General features: G+C 43.8%; 1 long non-coding RNA gene across 1 annotated transcript; it reads right to left on the reverse strand.

Annotated features, from left to right (window-relative positions):
- Positions 1-10639: 10639 nt before the first annotated feature.
- Positions 10640-12598, reverse strand: LOC112946963. Its single transcript, XR_003249319.1, has 2 exons — positions 12540-12598; positions 10640-10729 (listed from the first exon to the last, which is right to left on the reverse strand). It is a non-coding gene; the product is annotated as an uncharacterized LOC112946963 (long non-coding RNA).
- Between the last annotated feature and the right edge of the window lie 3933 nt (positions 12599-16531).

Raw genomic sequence — 16531 nt, forward strand, 5'->3', positions numbered from 1 at the left:
ACTTAGATATGCCAGAGCAACCTGGAAGTCAATGGARCCTATAAATCACTGAAAAAAAAATCCAGCCACACCTTGCCTTGAAGCATTTGTTCAAACTCCTTGTGGGAAGGATTTTGTTAATACAGAGGGGATTTTATCAACACCTCTCTTCAGTAGTGCTACTTTGTTTGGGTTGTTGGATGAGCAAATCAATCAYGTTCAATCCAGCCCTGAGGAGAGGATAAATGCTCCTTGCTTTTATTATGAGGAGTGGGAAACTGAGGCATGGAGGGATTTAAGTGGCTTTAAAAGAATTTAAAGAAAAAAAAAGAAGAAAAAAAAAAYCACAGAACAATTCAGCTACAAAGAGAGGGATTGAATTCAAGCCCCCAGAGAGTGCCAGTCATCAACTCAAACATCTCAAACATCTCTGCTAGATGCTGTTTCCTGACTGCGTGGCCTCAGGAGAGCTCTGCTCTCCAGTGGGCTGAGCACTGGTTTCACCCTTCACCACTCCCTGAGAATCTTGGGCAGGTGGAAAGAGAGCTCCTTGGGCAAGGACAAACAGATAGGTGAGATGGACAGAGGATTGAGCCAAACTCCAGCTCTGCCCAGCTGGAAGGAGTGGGAGGAAGCAAAGAAGACAAGGTTTTGTTGAGACAGTGGCTGGACCCTCAGGACTGAGAGCTCATCCATATTTCAAACACCAGTTAGAAAAACAAAACAAGAACCAGAGAGGCAAGCAAGGAGCCCGTTTGTCATATCAAAAGGGGTTTCAGTGGTACCTTCCTTGCCCTCCTGTCCTCTTGAAGTTTGTAGCTGGCGGGGAGAAGGGACAGCTCCCTCTCCAGCCGAGTGGCTCCCTGCCACAGCTGGAGACGGCCTGTGTGTAATTAACCTCCAAGCCAATCCCCCAGTGGTGGCTGCCAGGCAGATCAAAGAACTCACACATCTTTGTCTGAAACCGGCAGCCAAGGGGAGCTGGGAGGAAAGCAGAGTAGGGGTGGGAGAGCGGGCGCGCGTGTGTGCTCCTAATTGATAAAAAGGGAAGAGCATCYTCCTCTGAGAGATCTCAAGCCCCATCAAAATGCAGGAGAAAAAGAAGAGGAAAGAAAAAGGTTTCATTTTCATTACAAAAGCATGCCAAAATCCTGCTGCTTTCAACCTAAGAAGTGGTAACTGCTATAGGGCCCAAGTAAGCCACCAGCTTGAGGTGGAAAGCATTGTCTGAAGTATTCCTAGAGCTTAGGAGGTATGCAAGCTGGTAGATTGGCCTCCAGCTTTGCTGGGGCAGGGGCATGTGGACAGATCTGTCCAGGTTTGCTGARGGGATGCCTGGAGAGGCAGTAGTACCCAAAGGATGAGGTCAACCAACTGCCAGGACTCACCGCTGTTCCACGTCCTCCATCCTCCTCATGAGCCACCTCATGTTGAGGTGACATCTCCAGCTTGCTGGACAGCAAAAACCTTCCTGCAGATATGCAGAGCACATACCGTCCACATGGCCATGTGAGCAGTTGTTGCTCACAGGGAGAGCCAAGCACCAGCACTGTCCCATATCATTGAGGGCTATGTGCCAGGAGAAGACTGAATTTATGAGGGCAGTCTGAGAGCTTAACTTTTGCCAAAGATGCTATTTCCCTCCCCCAGTTGCTCTGAGCCCAGTATGGAGGCACTCTTATGAACTCCAAAATTTTATGTAAGGTGCCAGCTGGAAACTGTTCTGGTCTCTTGGGCTGCTACTCATGCCATGGCGGGATCTCACCTTCCCTTGTAGCACCAGTAAAAAAAKAAGTAAGACCCACCACAACCTATGTCTATATATTCATATCTAACCTTACGTAGGCTGCTATAGGGGTTGGCCAGTTCATTTATCATATCATTGTGTGTTTTGGAGACTGAGTGCTAAAGGTTATTGCTGGGTGTCTTCCCTAAAACAAGGACTGTAGGCCAGAGGTCTCTCTTAGAGCCTCACAGGAAAAACAGACCTCATTCTGCTCCAGCTGTCTAAAAATCAAGCATTTGAGTCTTAAGTTTCCCTCTAGAAACAGTGAAGGGAGACAGCAGTGCTGCACAGAGCTAAGTCACCCACCCTGAACTACATGTTCAAGATGAATGGAAAAAATCATCTATTAAAGGTACTCTCTGTCTCCATCACCTGCAATGAAAACTTGGACTTCTACCTTTTACATGGGGAGAAGATACACCTGTCTTATCCACAGTATGGACCATGAGCTTTCATCTGGCCACTCCTGAACTTACTCCAACAGTTTGTGTTTGGCTGAAGCACCAGTTTAATAAATAGCATATTTCCTTAATCAACATATTAGTGAAGTTGGCCTTTTGTTGCTAAAATGCCAAAGATCATGTCCATACCAGTAGGTAGAGAGGAAAATGCAGGATTATCTATATGGCATACACTTACCATTCACAGTAGTACAGGCAAAGTCCACAGCCATGGAGATCCCTGAGTGATGCATGTATTTTCTCCAGGAACTGCCCACACTGTAACACATTTTTTTATTTACTTGTTTTTTTTTTTTTTTTAAACAAAAAAAAAAAGAAAATAAATCTTCTTTATTTGTTTAATATCATGTTAAGACACAATTGTTTACAAATCAAAAACTAAAGGTTTATAATGACAGCAGATTTTTCCACAGTATTTTTTTTTCTAAACAAAAAAAAAAAAAAAGAGTCTCATTTGTGAATAAAACATCTTAACCTGGTTGAGTTTAAGTCATATTTCAAAAAAAAAGAACTAAATAAGAGGGTTTAAACAGCATTTTCCATTATTTATGGTAATGGAAATTGAGGTGAGCACCAGTCCTTAACCTGCCAAAGGAGCATCACTTTGTGAGGAAGGAGTTGCCAGACTGATGATTTAGGCTGGCTGTGGTTTCCAGGGTAGGAGCATCACTGTGGAAGCCTCCTGCTTTGCTTGCATTTGTTTTTAATTTGAGCAGACACAAGTCAAAAGAGAAGCTTCCTGATGATGAGGCGATGCAGCATTCAGATTGTCAACATGTGTGTAAGCGGCTGGGAAGAGAGGAAGCAGGAGATGTTTGTAGATATTGTGCTCTGGCATTATGCAAAGAACCTTCAAAGGAGCTGCATGACCTGATAAAAGAGCATATTAAAACTGGGCAACATGTCTTGTTACGTGCACAATGTATTAATCAGAAGCTTTCCATTCCTGGACTGTCACAGCCAATACAGAAGAGGCTGCCAGCACCCTTCCCAACACTCTTCCCCACAAAACAAAAGCAGCAATGTAAAGACCATGCAGCCCTTACCACTTGGGTCTAAGCAGAAACAGTCTCTGAAAACAACGCACTTTGCTTACAGAAATACACAGACACATCCCTAACATCTCCCCATGAAAGTACAGGGTCATTGGACAGCACTTGGACCCAGTTTAGGAACCAGTCCCTCTCTTGTGCTTAGCTTTTCAGTCAGGGATGCCTGTARGCTCATTCTGCATCCTGTAAAAGAAAGACCAGAAAAACACACATTGCAGGGTAAATGCAAGTATACAATTTGGTGACATTTGGTGACATTTTTGACTGGCTAGATGCTGGCATCGAGGAGCAAGGTTCAGCTCCATGGAACATATGACAAGATTCAAAATACTGGCTTAATCTAGAGGAAAAGGCATTTATTAGCTCAGCGTTCTCCAAAGATCCAGTGTGATGATCATGCTCCAGTGCAGAGAAAACCTGAAAACCAAATCCATTTTGAAGCAAAAAATAACACTTGTCTCAGCCTATGGACCAAAATAAAACTCTTGGGTGGAATGGGACATTGGGGATCCAGAGCCTGGTGTAAATGGCTTGGTTTAATGGTTCTTCCAGTATCTGTAGGACTCACCAGGGAAAATTAGATGGATAATAGCCATAATCTGTGGAAATTGCTCCTAGTCATGCCACAGGCTCTGCTTTTCCCTTCAGAAAGGCTTGCTGAGTTATTCAGGTTGGGGTTAAGTTAATGTCCCCTTTCTCTGTGTCAAGAGCAGCTAATGAGACTGTTCTTGTTGCTGTTATTTCCTTCTCTCCCTCTGCCACTCTGRTTATTTATCCTGTGCTCAACCTGCTGCTGTCTGAGCCTCTGATTCAGTGATACTGCARCATTATATGTTGCAAAGCTTCCCTAACCCGGTGATTCCCCCAGGCAGATTTTGTAGAGTATCCATTTAAACTGATATGAATGAAATAACTTTTACTTAATTAAAGGCAATTATTGACTAACCCATATGCTCAGCCACGCTCACTCACTGGCTGGTATAAAATGATTGGATTTCCCATCTTACCAGCCGACTCTGAGTGAGGATTTCAGATATTAGCTGGCTCTCTGCAAATCAAAGTGTGCTGTCAAGTGGTAAGCACCTAAGCCTGGGCTAAGCCAGTGGCTCAGCTATCTGAGAGAGTCTTTACTGGACTCTTAAGTGGAAGGACAGAGGTCAGGTAAGGATAGGATTTCTTTTCACATTCTAGAATTTAAGGCTGCAGTTTTGCTGCTTTGCGGTAAATTTGTGGTATCCGCATAATGAAGTGGATATAAAGCTTCTGATGGAGCTGATTTTCAGCCTGAAGATCTGCCCGTGGAGCACAGGGTGGTCAGGAGCTATGCATGGCAAGTGAGCAGGCTGCAGGTTGCAGGTTGGCATCTATTTCTGTTTGCTGTTGTTTTTAGGAAATAATGTTAATGCTCTAAAACAGCAAATTCAAAGAGTTCCTTCCCATTTGCAACATGGAGTAATTTCAGCTATTTATTTGGACTCAGATCACCCCAGGAACAAGCCTGAGACTATCTCAATGTCTCATTGCAGCATTTCTGGAATGTAAGAGGGCTCTTATGTSAGATTCACAAGATGCCCCTTTTCAGACCATGCTGAACCTCTCACCTCTCTCACTGAGGGCACATCTGTGTGGCTGTGACTCAGATCCTCTTTCTGCTGGATTTCAGTAGACTCGCAGGTAAAAAAGGACTCTTGCTCCCACCGTTTTGCGGTAGCACCCTGAATCCTGCCATGAAGCCAGACCTTTGCTTCTTGCCTTTGAAAAGAGATGAAAGATGACGGGAAAACAAGTTCCTTCACAAGCAGAGAAACTAATGAAATCCAAATCCCCACAGTTTTGTGTCTTGTAGTTGGATCCTCTGAAGTGTGGTGAGGTATGAACTCAGACTAGAAGCTCCTGCACAGTCAGGGCTTTTGGAAGGCTTTTTCCCAGGTGGATTCTCCACTGTCTCATTAAGGTTGAACATATCCTGCAGACTTGTCCTCTTTCAGACTGCTAATAGGGTTGAGGGGTATATCCAGTTGCTTTACTTCATCCTAGGTTTTAGTCTGTATGTTTCAGTCACTTCATTTATCAGCCACCTGTTATATGTGGTTGAAAATGGTTAGTGAGTTCATATGTCACTGGGCAGAAAGATGTATAGCTAGATGCAAACACAAAAAGATGCTTTCATACATCTTTTTTCTTTCTTTATGTATTTTTTTACATATATTTATAAAATATTTTATATCATATAGTTTATTTATGGATGAGAGAAACTTCCTAATGAAGATGGTGAACCAAGGATGTCTATGTGTGAGGGTGTTCGCATGGACCACCTTGTGCACACGTAGCAGCTTGAGGCTGATATTCCTCCTTGCCTCTTAGTCGTGGATCCTGCAACGCCAGCGTGGGTCTAGCCAAGCTCAGGGGCTCCGAGAGGTCACTTGGTGCAGACCTGAGAGAAACAAACGCTGGGCTGCAGAGCTGACCGACTCTTCTGGTATGAAAATCAAAGTGCAAGTAGCCTTTAATGGCCAACACCACTGTACCTGAGGGCTGCCTCTGTCGCTGGAGCGGAGCGCTGTGGCTCACACGCACAGTGTGTGCAGATCAGGAGAGAGCTCACTGTCACAGAGGGCGATGGTGGGGTGTAGCCCTTCCACTGGGGAGGAAGGAATCAGTATCAAAATCAATAGCTCTTCTTCTCAGGGAAAAGAATTATCTAAGCGGGGAGAAGCGGTTCTCTTGCAGCTGGTTGATTTTGGTAATCCATTATTAATGCTTGAGTTACAGGCCCTGTAGAAGATGCCTGGCACACTCAAAGGTCATCTTGGTATAAGAGCACATCAATTGTTTCCRAACATTTCATTCTGAAGCACCTTTGCTGTGGCTAGGGGAGTTAAAAAGTCACTTTTTGTAAGCCTTTCCCTGTGCTTTCTCTCTGTCAAGACCCCCAAGATGCCTTCCTCCATGCACCATGATGAAAACAGTAATAAGAAAGCAAAAATCAAGGCACATCCCATTCCTCTGAGGCTCCATTTCTGTCATATCTATCTGAGGGATAAAACTATGTTTGGCAGAATTTTGTTTTCCTTGGCGCACTGAGCTTCAAGCATTTCCTTGATGCAGTTGGTTACTGAAGAATATCAGAAGAATCAAGAGTATTATAGACTGGGAAAGAAGCAAAACACTCATTCAAAAGGCAGGAGCCTGAGTTTGGGTGAGGTCACAGTTCAGCCCTTCAGCTGCACAAATTGGCAGCACTGCCAGCACTGGACTAGACTGCTCAGACAGTAGCAAGGTCACCTGGGGGAGGTGCTGAAGAAGAAGAAAGGCATTTAACTGGAAGTGTCTTAGGCTTGATCCAGCTTCAGAACAAAGGTGAGCACCATTTAGCAGAATTTTACTGGATCATTAAGCTCTGCTTCTATCAACGTTCTGCACAAATTTGATCTCAGTGTTTCACGCTTCCTGATACCGTCACAAAAGCATTAGCTCCAGGTAGCACTGGGTGGCCTTATATGAAATGCATACAGGGTGGAGAAAGAATCTGAGGACAGAGTCTGACAAAGTCCTTTACTTTTCATGGAGAAATAGGGAACACAGCGGAGAGCAGCTCCCAGGAAACTATATGAGCAAGTGAGCCAGTGCTCATTTTACTGGTAGAGCTGGTCACTTCACCATAGCTATGCCTAGAAATATGCTTTTATCAATAGCTGAAAATACTCAAGTTCGCATTTAAATGACTCACATTAGTGTCTCTACTGCTCCTGTACTATGTCACGAGGTCATTTATTGCACATGTTAATGACCCCTTGGGTGAGAGAGCGGTTTCTGGAGTCCAACCCACACTCCTCTTTATTCAGTCCCTGTGCATGCCCTAGGTTTTCGCCCTTGTCACTTATTTTATTCTGAATCCAAACACTGCTACGCAATGCACTTGACCTTTGCTCCGCAGGGAACACACTTGGGATGAAGGAAGAATTCACTCTTTATTCCTTTCTAATTCTAGTTGTTGCTATACCATCGTGGACAAATCCCCACTTACACAATAGAAATCAAGTCATCTGTTCTCACTAGTTCTGGGACTTTTGACAGTGGTTTCTCCTTCTGCCATGGATGGTCCAGCTTTTACCCAAGACAATTTTTCACTTGCTACATCTGTCCTGATTAACCCTTATTATGGCCACTATATCCTATTTCCTTAACAGTCCTGACCCAGCCTCCTTTGACAGATACTTAATTGAAAAGCCATACTGCCTAAGGTTTCTTTTCTGGTCAGCAGTAGGTTCTGTCCCTCTAAGATATGAACAATTCTCAAAAGGTGCTTCCAGAGTCTCTAATAGGATTCCCAAAGCACTCTCCAYGCTCTTCACTGGTTCATACGGTGCGATTCAGACTGGAAAAAGCCACATCATTTCACTAAAGCCAGTAGAGCTCTTCCAGTTTAAAGGTGCTCTGTCTTGAGCTGAAGGGCAAAGATGAATGAGATAGGGAAAAAATGTTTTTTTTTTCCAATAGAGATTTGTCCTCTGCATTTCAAATATACACCAAAATGTGGAGGAAGAGAGGGGGAATGTTTTCTTTGCACCTTTTTTTTTGTTTTTATATCAGCTTTTATAAGAAATTCAGTGAAATCTTCAGATTTCTTTACTTTTGGAATCCTCCATCCCTGATTTCACGGACTGAGCTGGCTTAGACAAGCTGTTRTGCAACATACCTCGCTCTCAATCTAGCAGTTGTACGCAGACAACATATTGATCCCATGATATACTTGTGYTTTCTCTCTATGTGCATCTCCCAGACCTTGGTGGTTGGGTCACAACTGTTCTCAGAAATCTTGACAGTACAGATACAAAAGGCAGGGTTGGCTCCCTCATGTACAGTGATACCCTTGTCTGCTCCAGGTTCCTTTTATGTTAACGATTCCACTGACTAATTTTTGTGATGAGTTATGGCCTTGGAGACCCATACATGGACTAAGACTCATTTTACTAAGAGCATGGCAAATTCTGAATGTGGAGATGACTCCTAGGTCAAAGAGCCACCTCAATGCATAGCTAAAGGGAGCAGACAGGAGATCAGATGAAAAATAAAAGCTCAACCAAAGGTGACAATAGCAGGCATGGTAAGCACACCTACAGAATGACCACTGTCACAGTTTCTTAGAAGGCACCCAAACAAATAAGAGTTTTGGAAAGGATTGCAAGAGAACAGTGAGGGAGGAGTGAGGATGTTTATATGGAAGTCTTCAAGTCTTCCAGAACTTACCATTGTCTACAGCAGATGGAAAGGAGGGTGGGCAAGTTCCAGGTATCAGCCCATGACCTGGGCCATTCCACCTTCATTAAATCACACTGTGAAAAACTTCATGCCCTCCTTAGCCTTCCTGGTTAGCTGTCCATCATCTACATGGGACACCTCAAGGGAGATTGAACTGGAGCCAAAACACTTAACCCTCTGAAAGACCAGACTCTGTTTTCCCAGACAGTCAGAGAACAGCCTCCTTCAGCTACAAGCATTTATTCATCCCTTCTTTCTCTTTTTTTTCTCTCCTGTTATGTTAACAGAGCATCTAATGTGACTAAATAGGACAACCTGCTCTCCCATCCCCATGAAAAATAAATGATGTGCTTTCTTTTGACTACTTTCCCCCGCCTCCTAGTGCTTTTCCCACCAGGCAACTCCTGGACCACCCTCTCTTGGGCAGACCACAGTGGCCTGAGAACATCCCCCAGCTACACCAAGGCATTGGGAATCGTTGGCTTGAGCCAGTGGGGTGAGGTGGAGGCAGGAGTTTGGGGGGAATGGGAAGAGGGTGGGAAGGAGGAAGCAGGGTGCATGTGTGTGTGTGTGTATGTGTACGTGGGGGTGGAATCCGTGTGCAGAAATCAGCCAAGTGGCAGCTTACCCTGTTAAATATTAATCATCTCTGCTTCTGCAATTTCGGCAATGCGTCTAGGCCCACCACTGCTGAATATTTCATTAACACCACTCACTTCCAACTGCACTTCTCCCACTTTTTTTTTTCTCCCGTAGACCCCTCTCCCATCTCTGCCCCTACTTCTTCCTCTCCCATTGCCAGTGCCAGCTATGGCCATGCCACCCACTCTCTAACCCCACAAACCCAACCCCCAGCGGTGAGCACCAAGCCAGCCTTGCTCCATCCACACGCCAGTGACCGTGGCGTCTACGTGGGGAGAGAGCGCCGAGGCTGCTAAGGGGAAGGAAGATCATCAACTCCACTGGGAAAAAAATATAAGTGCGCATCAACAAGTCCGGTGCTCAATAATACATGAGGCAGGTCAGGGCAGAAATGCTGACTCTGGGCTGGGAGCTTTCTGAACCACGTAGCCTATGTTTCTTCATCGCTGGCTTGCTCCGGGTGAGCACTTTGGGAGTGCAGTCAAACGTCAGGTGAGCAGCGAGGGGCCCTGAGCAATTTTCTCTTCAAGCTCCTAATTGCAACTTCCCCTCTGCCTGTTTCCAGCCCCTGGCAGGAGAAGAGCCCATGTGGCCGGTGGCACCTCGGTAGCTGGGACCGGCAGGGGCATTGGCAGGACCTGTGACTGAAGGACTGTGCAATAGTTGCAAGGGTCCCACAAGGCAACCTAAGCTGACCAATGTGAGACTATGCACTGGTGGTGCTCCAGTCTGGACTTGGTGGCTCTGTATACAAATTGAACACTGTATTCTACATTTCCAGATTAGTTTCAAGTCGAAGCAGTAGTGGTGTGGCATGAAAGCTTGATAACATCTCAGGAARGGGGACAGTCTGAGTGCGGGGTCCAAGTCCCTTAGCTGAGTTTGTCCCACCTCCCACCCTCTACCCACCACAAACCTGAACCTCCTTCCTCCACTCATCTTTATTGACACCAGCGGCTATTATCCAGCTCTCCCTACTCCAAGCCCTGCTTTCCCATCCATATTTCACTCTTTCTTTCCTCTGTCCTCAAGCCTTATTCCTCTTTCTTTGAATCTTGACTTTTATTTTAAAACTTAAACCAAATCAATCACTGGAAGGTTTAGGTTGACCTTTGAACTTGTAGACAGGGAAGCGTTTCAATGAATGAAGTGTTTCTAAGACAGGTCAGATGAGACCCTTTTCTCTCTACTAGTCTGAGGTYGCTAATGTGGATTGGGGTGTCTAATTTTCAGATAAGTCCTAAGAAGTGAAGCAAACCACCCCAAGGCCATAAGCCTTGATAAAAAGAGACCAAAAAGATCAAAGTTGTTATGGCTGAGGCAAGTGGAAGGCAGCTGCAGCTTGCCCGCCATTGCTTTTAGCTGGACTAAGATCAGCTGGACGCAAAACTAAGTTAGCCGCTACGTTACATGTATCAATGTCATAAATTATGTTAAATGACAGAGTCAGCTACCTACCTAATAAAAATGCAGTCTGTTGTTTTTTGGTGGTGGCYGTTCCTCTTCCAGTTAAAGTGCAAGTCCAAGGCAGGTTTTAATGGTGTTATCTGCCAAGAAAGAAAAAAAGAAATCAATAGATGGGAATGCCTTAAGACCATGGTGTGCTTGTTGCAAGAGAGGATTTTCTATGCAAATCTCATTGGGAGACCAAGGCATTCTTTTGCGTAAATATTAAATAAAATGTGCACTACAAAAGTCACTTGAAAATATTGAATGAGATAACTCCATGTGATTAACATAGTATGCTTTCTTTCCCCCTTTTTATTAAAAATTCACAAGGCTTCCCATCCCTTATCTCAATTAAGCAACTTGTTTGTCAGGATTATTTGTTACGCATTTTCATAAACATTTGATGAATTATATGCAAACATCTCACTAATGTATTAACAAGGCTGAGGTTTTAATTACACAACACTCAAGGAAAGCGGGCTTAAGGCTCCTCCAGTGAAGTTAATTGTGCTTCCTTTTGTGTCTGTACATTGCAACAGGATTTTTCCTCTGGGAGAAGTCATGTAGCAGTCTGCAGTGGCAACACACTGGCCTAGACTATCCTCTAGCAGAAGCTTGGTGAGCTATTTCTCCACACTTGGAACTGTCCAGAACAGAGCAGAGAACTGGTCATAGTTAGCCTTTGGTTGGCTTAGGTGATCCTGCATCAAGAAGCAATCACTGTCACTTCTGCTAAGATAAACATTAAGTACTGAGTTTACCTTTGTTTTTTTTCTTGAAGATGGCAAGAGGAGACGTCAAGGAAGATGAAGTGGAGGATGACAGGAAGGAAGGGAGACCAAGGAGCAGCTCACACTGCCCAGAGCAATGTGCAGAGGGTTGTCTCACATGTTCAGGAGAGAGATTTTCCCCTTTGGCTCTCCCCACAGTGAATGCCTCCTCTCCCTAGCCCAGACTTAAGAGAAACCTCTGCACAAATCTTCATTCCCTGCTTCTTTGTCATCTCCATTCTGTAATTCATTTACTTCATTTGAATGTTCCTAAACAGTTCATCAGTGCTTACACTGCCCCTCTTACTAAAGGTTTCAGCTACACTCAGCTCCCTGATTGGAGCTATTAGAAAACCTCAGCACTCATGTTTTCATTCTAAAAATGCCAAAGCCAAAATTGAAACATTTTCGCAAATGCCAAAGCCAAAATTGAAACATTTTCGCAATTCCATATTTCAACTGGATTAAAAAAAAAACAAACTAAAAATAATTTAGAAATCTCTGAAATTTCACTGTGAAATGAAATAAGATTTTTTAGTCTAAGGAATGCAACAGCATTATTTACTCTCTGTGATTTCTCTGTGCAGATCCCATTAGATGTTAGAACTAATGACATGCCATGACATATTTTGACATTATAAGGCAGTCAATTCTATTATTTCTTCTATTTCTTAATGAAATTGTTTAACATATGATTTTATTTTCCATTCTTCATGTTTCATAAGTTGCAATATTTGCAGCTTTTGATATCCTTATTTTAGCCAGGACATATTTTCGGATTTTTTTCCCTAAAATCAGATGGTGTTTAATTAGCACTGAGCCCTTATCTCTTTCTCTATTTTGAAAGCATTAGAACATCAAATGCTTCATTAGGCTAGCAAATGTTACTGTCTTTGGTTAATAAAGCAGAGTGAGTGTGTAATGCTAATTAGAGTATTAGCCATTAATTATTGCATCATTTATTTTGTGACATATAACCAATAACGTGTCTTAAAGRACTTGTTCTACATGTTATCCCATTCCACTGCACATTTGTCATGATACCATACTGTTTAATTTAATTACAACATTAAATTAAAGTGAGAAAATTATAATGGGGGATTAAAGAAATGGGGAAAAAAATTAGTTCATGACTTACATTCTCTGGAAAGCGAGACTCCCTTCTTCCCTTATGAGTATAACAAAGGCAAGGTCCAAAATGCCAGATTTCCCCTAGGGAAAAAAAAAAAAAAAAAAAAAAAAAAGAAAAGATTTTTAACCTCACTGGTGCTGATATCACCAGTTTTACCAGTACAGAGATGCTTTCTTTACCCATCAAAGTCCTCGAGCCTCCATCTACCCTACAGTTGGGATCTTGAGAGGAAGAGAGGGAAAAAATCTATCCGGTCATCTAATGCACCCCTTCCGATCCTTCGCTGTCCCCCTGACAYGGGAATTCACCATTCCCCTCTGGGAAAGCCAATTTCCACCTAGCCATGAGCTGTATTTTTTTTTTTTTTGCACTCCCCTAGTACATCCGTGGTAGCCAGTGAATACAAATCAAGGCAATAGGATCAGTATTTTCATTACATTTAAACCTAATGGGCTTTTTTAATATTCAGAATCAAAGGCGCTTCACCACCAGTAGATATTTTTATACATATTTAAAGAAAAAGGAGCACTGCATCTCATTCCCCTCTTTCGCACTCCTCCTTTCTCCTCCTCCATTTTCCTCTTATTATTATCATTACTATTATTATTTTTATTCTATTTTTATTTTATTTTTAGCCAGCCTAATCCACCTGGGAAGGGCCGTGCTGATAAACAGATGCCACTCGCAGACGTTCTGGGAGGCCTTCACATCATTAGACGCGGGTGAACTTTGAACCGGGGATTGGGAGGCTCCGGGCGCCGGCGAGGATGAGGCCGGGCTCGCGGAGTGGGGGGAGTTTGACGGGACCTCTCTGGTGGATTGCTGCCCTACCCAGCACAGGAACGCTCAGGACTTCAAATCGGCTCCAGTCACTTTGAAGCTCCTCTCTCTTAATCTCTCTCTTTCTCTCCCCCTATCTCTCTCTCTCCCTCGCCCTGTCTTTTCCCCCCTTGCATCTATGAATCATTCATGTCTCCTTTTTCCCCTCAGAGGTTCCTTAAAAAAAAAAAGAAAAAGAAGAAAAAGGGAGAAAAAAAATACACACACACACACACACTCACAAAAAGCCCTGCCTGTGTTTATGTTCTTATTGCTCTGTGTAGCTTATTATCACCAATGTTGAACAAATTACTTACATGATGTTTGCACTGTGCTGCCAGCCCTCAGAGTGATGCTTTTGATGGGGCTGACTATTTTGTTTTAAATGTTAATGTACAGCAGGGCAATRTGTTAAATGTAAATACACGGTGAATATTATTTATGTGGTGCATTGAAAAGAGCTTGGTCCTAGCCTTGGAGCTGTCAAATGCTGAGGTGCGTGGGCATTTTCCAAAGAAAAGGAGCCAAAGACTAACATTCATACTGAATTCAGATTTGGGTGGGAAAGATGCTTTTGGTTTTATATAGGAACATGCATACCTTTAGAAGAGGTTCAGGCCTTTGGAAAGAGTATATGAATTTAATGATAGCCTCGGAGTTCCAGATTATCATTCAGCTCAGGTGATCATCCCTTCTCYATCTCAGAACTAAGCAATGGAGGGAGGGAGATGATCTTGGGACCAAGATCTAGTCCTGGAATTGGGGTACTTGGAAGACATYTCCAGCACAGCTGCTGTGATCCATAAGCAGGTCAATTCACAGGCTTGATTGCCCCAAAACAGTATTCAACAGTCGGGCCAGAAACTTAGGAAGCAAATATTCCCAGAGCTGAGCCTAGCCCTTGAATCTTGAAAATCAGACACTCTGTCTTTCAGAATATATCTCTGCTACCAGATAAACCCAGGAAAGGATCAGTCCCTGTCCTGAGAAAGAGTGTCATAGCATGGTTACACTCCTGGCTTCCCACAAACATGATAGTTAAACCTGAACTGCCTGTAGGGAGCAGCACCTGGCTTAGGCCAACTCTGTTTGTGCCTTGTCTTGAAATGTGCCAACAGGCAAGAGGTAAAACTGAGCCAATAAACCCACTAAGAACTACACAGCCTGCAGGGACAGGGGAAATGTAGAGCAGAGGCAGCATGGACACCCACACTGCTTCCTTGGTAGCTTGCTCATTGACTTGCTTCAAATGACTTCAGCTGTTTCTCTTGCAGATGATCAGCATGGAACAGCAATATTTTGTCCTTGTTTTATTCTGGATCTTCTTGAAGAAAAACATTCCTTTATCACAAGCAGCAAAGCACCAAGTGTAGGAAAATACTGACCCAGCTCCCCATTCAGGAGGCATTGGTTTATCTTTGTGTGCAAGGATGGACAGAGCAAGACTGGAGGTTTTCAGGCAAAGATATGATCCTAGAGGATTCTCCACTGTGAAAAGAAGTGTTTCTGCATAGAAGTACATYTCTGCAAGGACTTTGGGTACAAACTTGAAGTGGTGAAAAGCCATCATGTATTCACTAGGATAGAGGTCTGCAAGACCACATTGGGGGATGGCTTCTCTCTCTCGGCTGAGAGGAGCCCACGATGTGCTCCCATAGCTTAACATTAAGCTGAAAGGGAAAAGAAAAGTAACAAAATCCATTTTCTGGATGGATTTTCACAGGGAGGGATGGAGACTGTGTGCTTTCCTCCAGAGGATGGGACATCTCCATCGGTGAGCCCCAAGGGCTGAACAACCTCACTGTTTCTGAATAGATGAGCAGTGATGCCGCTACAGTAGCGAGGAARTGGTGCTGTTTTCAGAGGTATCCCTTGGGATTACTACTGCCAACAACACGTAGCTGATGGATCTTGGTCATTGCAGTGTCTGTGGGTTTCCTTTGCCACCTGCTGTTGCAACAAATATATTTGCAGTGAATTGTACTAATGCTCCTGAACAAGCTTGAGCTTGGGCATTCACAGAGATGCAGCAGAGACAAATCTGCTCATTAGCTGCTGCTCACATCACTGAAGAGTTTGAATAGTTCAGACCTACTGCAAACAGCCAGCTTTCCAAAGCACTGAACAAATACTGACTGCCATTCTGCAAGACTTGTTCATAACCCAATATGAGGAAATGCTCACAGCCTCATGTCACTGACTTACTGCTCTCCTTTCTTGCAAGTCTAACTCTGAGTCCATGCAAAAGGCCATCACCTGCTATTGAAACATCAGGAGGACATCTCCAGTTCTCAAAGCAATAAGACTCCCAGGATGGGTTATCCTTCATCCAAAAGATGGGAAACCGATGCATGTAAGGTGCATATGATTTGCTCAATCCCTTCTAGATAGTTAGTGGGCGAATGAGAAGACCATCAGCTCCAAAGCCCAGGGCCATACTACAAAGTCACGAATAGGGACTTCACTGCTTTTGGAAGGAAATTCCATGAGGATACCCATTTCTTTCTGAGATCTTGGAAGGTCTCAGTAGAGTGATATGGGATTAAAGTTCTTGGATGAGGATCTTGAAATACAGGCAGCTTGGTGTGCCACGTCTTTCCCCCGACACCTAGACTTKGCAGCAATAAAGCTGATGCACTTAAGCATCCAGCTTACCTCAAGCTTTCAGCTTCTAACACTGGGGGAGCTTTGCAGCTATTTGTTAATGATGTCTCTGAAGAGGGAACAGAGCATTTGCTGTCACCATGTGCCTCCCCATCACTTCTAGGATCCTGAAGGGCAGGTTGATGCCGTCCCATTTCTAGACTGAAGCACAGTCTGGGTTAAGTGGTTTATCCATCTCGACACAAATCCCTGGGTGAGCTGAGACTTGAACCTGCGGCTCCTGCTCTGAGCATGTCCCTTTATCATATTTCTGGGCCATGTGCTGGGAGGTGCCAGGACAGGTCACATAGTCATGCAGACAGAGATTCTTCCAGCCTCCCTGCAAATCTCAGGTTTTGGGATAACACAGTTTGCACAGCCCAAGCAGGGACTCCTGCATTCCCACTGTCTGCACAGACCTCAAAAGCAAAATCTTCTTCCAGCCCAGCAGAGGCAGCACCATACACAGAGGCTTTATTAAATGGGATATATGACCTATTTAATATGTAAAAAATAAACAGTATTAATAATAAATA

Source organism: Nothoprocta perdicaria, unplaced genomic scaffold (assembly GCF_003342845.1).
Source record: "Nothoprocta perdicaria isolate Ctin4 unplaced genomic scaffold, notPer1 scaffold_22, whole genome shotgun sequence".
NCBI classification, from domain to species: Eukaryota; Metazoa; Chordata; class Aves; order Tinamiformes; family Tinamidae; genus Nothoprocta; species Nothoprocta perdicaria.